At 39.4% G+C, this 8,840-nt stretch overlaps 1 protein-coding gene across 8 annotated transcripts in view; it reads right to left on the reverse strand.

Moving 5' to 3' along the window:
* The window catches only part of TCN1 (transcobalamin 1), a 317,931-nt gene that overhangs the window by 15,295 nt on the left and 293,796 nt on the right, over window positions 1–8,840 (reverse strand). The window lies entirely within an intron of this gene.

Genomic DNA, 8,840 nt, shown 5'->3' on the forward strand with positions numbered 1-8,840 from the left:
TGCCAACAGCCAGGATTATGGCGTCAACCTAAGTGTCCGTCAACTGGTGAATGGATAAAGAAAACGTGGTATATATATATATATATATATATATATATATATATATATATATATATATATATATACAATGCGATATTATTCAGCCTTGGGAAAGGAGGAAATCCTACTATCTGTGACTAAATGGATGGACCTTGAAGGCATTATGTTAAATGAAATAAATTAGAGAATGACAAATACTGTATGATATCACTTATATGTGGCACCTAAAAAAGTCAAAGTCCTAGAAGCAGATGGTAGAATGGTGGTTGCCAGGGGTTGGGCATTGGGGGAAAAGGGAAATGTTGGACAAAGGGTACAAACTTTCAGCTATAAGATGAATATATTCTGGGGACCTTATGTACAGCATAGTGCCTATAGCTAATAATACTGTATTGTATGCTTGAAATTTGCTAAGAGTAGATCTTACGTGTTCTCCCCCCACATACAAAAAAATGGTATTGGGCTTCCCTGGTGGCGCAGTGGTTGAGAGTCCGCCTGCCGATGCAGGGAACACGGGTTCATGCCCCGGTCCGGGAAGATCCCACATGCCGCGGGGCGGCTGGGCCCGTGAGCCGTGGCCACTGAGCCTGCGCTCCGCAATGGGAGAGGCCACAACAGTGAGAGGCCCGCGTAACGCAAAAAAAAAAAAAGGTATTATGTGAGATGATGGAAATGTTAATCAGCTTGATTATGGTGATCATTTCATAATATATATGTATATAAAATCATCTTGTTGTTCACCTTAATATACATACAATTTTTGTTTGTCAATTATATCTCAATAAAGTTGGGAAAAAAGAGGACATATCACCTTAGCTATGGGCTTAATTATGACATCTTTTCCTCCATTTTTTTCCTCTGCTAATGCTAGTATGTTGATCACTGATGGTTTGCCTCTGCTGTCCATTACAGTGGATAGATCTGTTTATTGGTCACTTTCTACTACCTCTAATTCATTCAGTCTGCATTACTTCCACAGTTTTCCAATCTAAGGGAGGGAGGGATAAATTGGGAGACTGGGATTGACATATACACACTACTATATATAAAATAGATAATGAATAAGGATCTACTGTATAGCACAGGGAACTCTATTCAATACTCTGTAATGACCTATATGGGAAAAGAACCTAAAAAAAGACTGGATATAGGTATATGTATAGCTGATTCACTTCGCTGTACACCTGAAACTAGCACAACATTGTAAATCAACTATACTCCAATAAAAATTAGAAAAATAAAAAATGTGTCAGTTTTTCCTAGTTATTATATCAGAAGCAATGTCCTGCAGCTAAAAACTGTTTTCTCATTTTCTGGCTTAAAACTATTCTATTTAGACTTGAATACCCTCACCCTTTCACAGAAATTGGTCTTATCAAGATCACAAGTCACTTCCACACTGCTGCTTTCATTGTGAATTTAAAATTCTCATTGACCTCACCTGATGATTGATTGCTCTTTTCTCCTCAAATACTTACGTTACTTGGCTGGAGCGCCATCCTTTTATGGAGTTTTTTCCCTACCTTTCTGAGTGATCCTTTTTTCGTTTTCTCTTGCTGGTTCCTCGTAACGTGCCTGATTTTCTAAAAGTTGTAATGTTCTAGGGTTCAGTTCCTGGAACTCTTCTTTCTCCTTTAGTGATCTCGTTAAATCTCAAGGCATTATGCGACACCTGTATACTAACGTTTGTAAAATGTGTATTTCCTTACAGGAGATCTCCCTAATCCTAGACTTGACTTTGGGCTTGGTCATGTGACTTACTTGGGTCCGTAGGAAGTTAGCAAATATGATGTAAGTGGAAAGTTGAAAGTTGCTTTTGCACTGAGCTCTGTTGTGTGACTCCGGAGACCCACCATGTGTATGAACATGAGCTAGCCTGCTGGAAGGGTCATATTGTGGAGAACTGAGACAGTCTAGCCGTCAGCCTGCCCACCCCCGCCAAGGAGTGTGGTGATTCTTGATCATTTTGCATTAGTTTAGCCACCGGATGAATAAAATAACATGAATAACCCCAGGCAAAATTAATAGAATAACTATCCAGCTAAATCCAGCCCAAATTGATGACCCATAGATTTGTGAGAAAATGATTGTTAATCCACTAGGTTTGGGAGTAATTAGTTACACAGCAGTCGATAACTGACATGTGATACTTAGAATTTTTTCCAGTTATATAGTTCAAGCAATACTTTTGTAAGCTGACCATCTGTTTCATTTCTAGCTACCTCATTATTCATTAGCTTACGTCTATCAGTCAAAACACTTCTATTGTCACTCTGGTTCTGTTACCAGTTATAGTAATTGCTCCAACCTTGTCTTTGATGGTTAAGTAGTGTCATCTAATCTTGGCTAATTTAGGATCACATTAGACTGACTGAGATAATTTCAATGGTCAAGTCTCTCACTATTATTCTCAACCATTTCCCATCACTAGTTCATTTCCTAATGTCATAGTTAGGAGAGTATTCTCTGGACTTCCCCAAGGAAGAGAGAGGCTAGTTGAGTGGTTTGCACATGATATAAATTCTCTTCAACATTCCCATCTCCTTAAGCATTTGACAGTGCATTTCTGGCCTCTCATTCTTCCTAATGTAGGTCACTATTAAGTCCTGCTTTCAACCAAGCAAAATGTTGGGGTCACTTCCTATAGCTAAAGGTATAGCACAATTCATAGTCTCTGGTAACTGCATCTACATTAATATTTGGCATGATCCAACATTATATTCTGTTTTCTTTGATCTAATATGCCAAGAATCCAATTCCAAATATCTTTCCTAGGTTTCTGCAAATGTAAATTAGAAAGATCTCGTAATTATTTTTGTGTTTAAGCTGTCTCCTGTTGGATCAAACTTTGCACTTGTCTTCCTGGGGCATAGTGGGATCTAACCCTAGTGATGGTTCCAGAGACAATGAGTGGTCATAGGTCTAGGCTTTAAGGAGAACAGCTGTGTCCTTGCAGGAAAACTGCCTCAAATTAGATTATTATAGGGTCTTTAAGCAAAGGAAGCCTAGGCTGTTCAGCCAGGATAGGAGAAGCTAGTTCTTTTAACAAGAAAGTTTCAAATTGATTAGATGATTAAGATTCTCAGCTCCTTTCTAGTATATTCAAAATACCTATCTTGATTCCTAGGATACCACTCCTTCCTAGTCAATGATCAAATCCTTACAACAGAGACTTTGGTGGGCTGTAAGCTATACTTGCATTGTAATTCTGCAAGCTGTACAGTTAGCTCTTGGCATTAATTCTCAGCCTCCTCTGGCCTGTGGGTATAAGAAATAATGACATCTTGTCAGGCTTGTATAGAAGTTCTCTGGTTTTCTGAACATAAGTCAAACAGAAAACTTCAGATCTTGAACTTAAAATTTTATTCCTGTAAGCTGATCCCTGATGTCAGAAGCAGCCGTCTCACCCCATATTCTCCTGAATCATTGTTGCTATCACAGCCAACTGCAGAAGCTAACTGATCTTCAGAAATCTTGCCTTCAACTGGCTCATCATCGTAAGAAGCAATGGGTGACAAATTAAGTAGTGTGATGCCACCACATGCCGCAGATTATTAATATCTCATTTTCTGCTAATAATGAGGGGTTTTAGAAGAGCTGAAAGAGTAAATAGGAGAAGATGAGGCACCCCAGAGTTTAGCAAGTACAGACTGTCATTACCCTAGACTTGGAGGGGCCAACAGAAGCCATGGAATTGTGGAAGGTAGGGCTGCCTGGCAGGGGTACTCTCACTGGAGATGTCTCACGAGGAGAGATTAAGGGGGAGAAATACCCTAGATCCTCCTTTTCTCCCACCCTCCAATCTCCTGCCAGCAATGTCTACTCTGCTCTACCAGCACCAGTGAGGTTGGATACAGATTCATGATCGAACTCAGGAGGCACAGTAGGCTTTACCCAGGATCAAGTCTACCTAGCCATAAGAAAGGACACAGGACATGAAAGTATCAGCAAGCACAATATCAACATAGAGGAGATGTTACAAGTCCCAGGCACAGCTTCTGATGTTCCGGTCACTCTGTGCTTGACATGAGCCTGGCCATGAGTGGCTTGAGTAAGATGGACAACCTAGGCTCAAGGAAACCAGCAGTGCTGGGATCTCTTCACCTTTTATACCTACCTAGTTATACACCTCCTCAAGTATATGTGACTAGCTCTCACTTTCTGGGGGCAGCAACAACAAAGCAATACGTAGTCTTTATCTAGACTGTCATTTATTTTGTACCTGGTATAGGTGAATTTATAACGATTTCTTGAGTTAACGTGAGGAGAGTTAACTGAGGGTCAGATTCCCAGGCATCCGTGAAAGCGAGATGACAGGCCATAGACCCAGCTGTAAATCCTTGCCATCCGGCTTCCCACGGATTACTCCTAACTGCAAGCCAGCTAGGAGAGGGGTGTGGCGGCGTGTGGGGCGGATGTTTGCAGGGATCAGCCCTCTGATCCAGAGCTGAGCAGAGGAAGGGCAGGGAATGGTTCTTAGAGTAGTCAAGTGACTGGCAGACTCTCTTAACTTGTACAGTTGTCTTCGGCTTCTACCATCTCATCAAACTCCTCAGCTGACATTACTAACAAATTGTTTCCAAATGCAATGGACAAATTTCATTTTTCACTTCACTTGGCCCCCTTTGGAAAAAACAGCTTTTTTTTTTTTTTTTTTTGAGATATAATTCGCGTCCTATACATTTCAGCCAAGTCAGGTGGTTTCAGTGGTTTTTGGTTCAATGGTCTTTCACGTATCCACAGATATGAGCATTCACAGATAGGTGCAACCATCACTACAGTCAATTGTAGAACATTTTCATCACTCCAAAAAGATCCTTTGCCCATTTTAAAATCGGAACATTTGTTTTTTTATTATTGAGTTGCAGAGTTCCTTATATATTCTAGATACAACGCCCTTATCAGATATATGATTTGCAAATAACTTCTCCCATTCTGTGGGTTGTCTTTTCCACCTGAACTCTTAAAAGCTTTGAATATAGTTGATTCTCCAGTTCGAGACACATTTCCCACATCACTTTTGTGGCAATAGCATCAACCTCCACCCCTGTTGTCCTCCCAGTTTTTTTGACTACTCCTTCTTTGTACTCACTACCTATATATATATATATATTTAACATCTTTATTGGAGTATAACTGTTTTACAATGGTGTGTTAGTTTCTGCTTTACAACAAAGTGAATCAGTTATACATATACATATGTTCCCATATCTCTTCCCTCTTGCGTCACCCTCCCTCCCACCCTCCCTATCCCACCCCTCTAGGTGGTCACAAAGCACAGAGCTGATCTCCCTGTGCTATGTGGCAGCTTCCCACTAGCTATCTAATTTACATTTGGTAGTGTGTATATGTCCATGCCACTCTCTCACATCGTCACAGCTTACCCTTCCCCCTCCCCATATCCTCAAGTCCATGCTCTAGTAGGTCTGTGTTTTATTCAGGTCCTACCACTAATCTCTTCATGCCATTATTTTTTCTTAGATTCCATATATATGTGTTAGCATACGGTATTTGTTTTTCTCCTTCTGACTTACTTCACTCTGTATGACAGACTCCAGGTCTATCCACCTCATTACAAATAACTCAGTTTCATTTCTTTTTATGGCTGAGTCATATTCCATTGTATATATGTGCCACATCTTCTTTATCCATTCATCAGTTGATGGACACTTAGATTGCTTCCATGTCCTGGCTATCGTAAATAGAGCTGCAATGAACACTTTGGTACATGACTTTTTTGAATTATGGTTTTCTCAGGGTATATGCCCAGTAGTGGGATTGTGGGGTCGTATGGTAGTTCTATTTGTAGTTTTTTAAGGAACCTCCATACTGTTCTCCATAGTGGCTGTATCAATTTACATTCCCACCAGCAGTGCAAGAGTGTTCCCTTTTCTCCACACCCTCTCCAGCATTTATTGTTTCTAGAGTTTTTGATGATGGCCATTCTGACCGGTGTGAGATGATATCTCATTGTAGTTTTAATTTGCATTTCTCTAATGATTAATGATGTTGAGCATTCTTTCATGTGTTTGTTGACAATCTGTATATCTTCTTTGGAGAAATGTCTATTTAGTTCTTCTGCCCATTTTTGGATTGGGTTATTTGTTTTTTTGTTATTGAGCTGCATGAGTTGCTTATAAATTTTGGAGATTAATCCTTTGTCAGTTGCTTCATTTGCAAATATTTTCTCCCATTCTGAGGGTTGTCTTTTGGTCTTGTTTATGGTATCCTTTGCTGTGCAAAAGCTTTTAAGTTTCATTAGGTCCCATTTGTTTATTTTTGTTTTTATTTCCATTTCTCTAGGAGATGGGTCAAAAAGGATCTTGCTGTGATTTATGTCATAGAGTGTTCTGCCTATGTATTCCTCTAAGAGTTTGATAGTGTCTGGCCTTACATTTAGGTCTTTAACCCATTTTGAGTTTATTTTTGTGTGTGGTGTTAGGGAGTGTTCTAATTTCATACTTTTACATGTAGCTGTCCAGTTTTCCCAGCACCACTTATTGAAGAGGCTGTCTTTTCTCTACTGTATATTCTTGCCTCCTTTATCAAAGATAAGGTGACCATATGTTTGTGGGTTTATCTCTGGGCTTTCTATCCTGTTCCATTGATCTATATTTCTGTTTTTGTGCCAGTACCATACTGTCTTGATTACTGTAGCCTTGTAGTATAGTCTGAAGTCAGGGAGCCTGATTCCTCCAGCTCCATTTTTTGTTCTCAAGTTTGCTTTGGCTATTTGAGGTCTTTTGTGTTTCCATACAAATTGTGAAATTTTTTGTTCTAGTTCTGAAAAAAATGCCAGTGGTAATTTGATAGGGATTGCATTGAATCTGTAGATTGCTTTGGGTAGTAGAGTCATTTTCACAATGTTCATTCTTCCAATCCAAGAACGTGGTATATTTCTCCACCTATTTCATCAGTGTCTTATAGTTTTATGCATATAAGTCTTTTGTCTCCTTAGGTAGGTTTATTCCTAGATATTTTATTTATATTTTTAAACTTTAAATGTTGTATGTTCTCAGGGCTTTGTATTAAACTATTATTTTTTCTCATGCTACGTACTCTAGATGTTCTCATATCCAGGTTGAAGCCTTTAAATATTCTAATATTTTCCACATTTTTATTCCTGTCTTAGATTCCTCTCTCACTCCCAACTTATGGCCAAATGTTTTCTCCACATTTCTACTTGTATGTCTCATAGGAATCTCAAAATCAGCATATCCAAAGTTGAAATCTTTTTCTTCTTCTGCTAACTTGCTCCTTCATTAGTACTGCCATCCTTGCTATTAAATAATAGCTGTGTGACCTTAGGAAAGTGCCTTAACCTCTCTGAGTCTCAGTTTCCTTGTCGGTAAATTGTAGATAATAATAGTTCTTATCCCCTAAGTTTTTGTGAGAATTTGATGAGTTACTGTAAGGGTGATTAGAATAGTTCCCTGTATATAATAGGCAGTACGTAATTGTTAACTCTTATTATCTCACTAATAACTATCAACTCAGTTGTATATACCTGAAGTCTGGTTGTCAAACCTGATAACCTCTATTTCCCTCAATCACTGATCTAATCAAACACTCTGCCTTCTGGAACCTGCTTCTTTCTGCCTTGACTGCCACGACTCTGATTTAAATTACCATAATTTCTGCATCCTCACAGTAACTTCCAAATTTTTGTCTTAGCCACTTGTACCCACTTCCAATTCATTCTCCATTCAACTCCTATAGCAGCAATTCTCAAACTTGATTAATACATAGACCCCATTTAAAGGAAAGGAATTCTGAAGGAACACAGTTTGACATCCACTCTCCTAAGACTTTTAATCTATGAAAATGTCAGTTTTGAATTTTCCTTGCTGTAGAGATCCTTTATCATTGTGCTGGTAATGTTTTCAACAAGTTACTTAAACACCCACAGAATTGAAAATATATCTGTGATTCTTTGGGCCCGGAGTATTCGATTTCACACCTAAAGCCATAATTCTGATTATTTGCTTCCCGGTTAAAACCTTGAAGGCTTCCGTTGCTCTTTTAATGAAAGTCCATATTTTAAATGTGATCTCAAAGGACCTGTGCCTTCTGACCTTGGCCTGTCTCTCCAGCGTTACGTCACGGTCTGGTATATTGGGTTCCAGCCTCACTCTTTCCAGTTCTTCTATTGTGCAATGTTCCTTCCTGCCTCAAGGCATATTTGCATGTGTGGTTTTCCTCTTCTGAGTGCTTGCTTTCAGGTGGCGATGCTTCCTGTTCCCTCATATGGCCTGCTCACCCTTCAGCTTAAATACCACAGTAGTCCCCCCTTATCCATGGTTATTCTGTTACCTGTGGTTTCAGTTACCTGTGGTCGACCGTGGTCCAAAAATATTAAATGGAAAATTCCATAAATAAACAATTCATAAGTTGTAAATTACATGCCATTCTTAGTAGCATGATGAAATCTCATGTCTATGGCTCCGTCCCTCCTGGGACCTGAATCATCCCTTTGTCGGGTGTACCCTGCCCATCAGTCACTTAGCGGCTGTCAGCGTTATCAGATCCACTATTGTGTTACCACAGTGCTTGTGTTCACGTGACCCTTATTTACTTAATGGTGGCCCCAAAGCGCCAGACTAGCAAAGCGCCATGCTAACAATTCGCATACGCCAGAGAAGCTATACATGCTTCCTTTAAGTGAAAAGATGAAAGTTCTCCACTTAATAAGGAAAGAAAAAAAAATTGTATGCTTAAGTTGCTAAGGTCTACAGTAAGAACGAATCTTCTACCCATGAAATTATCAAAAGGGAAAAAGAAATTCGTGCTCGTTTGGCTGT

This window comes from Kogia breviceps, chromosome 7, assembly GCF_026419965.1.
Source record: "Kogia breviceps isolate mKogBre1 chromosome 7, mKogBre1 haplotype 1, whole genome shotgun sequence".
NCBI lineage: Eukaryota > Metazoa > Chordata > Mammalia > Artiodactyla > Physeteridae > Kogia > Kogia breviceps.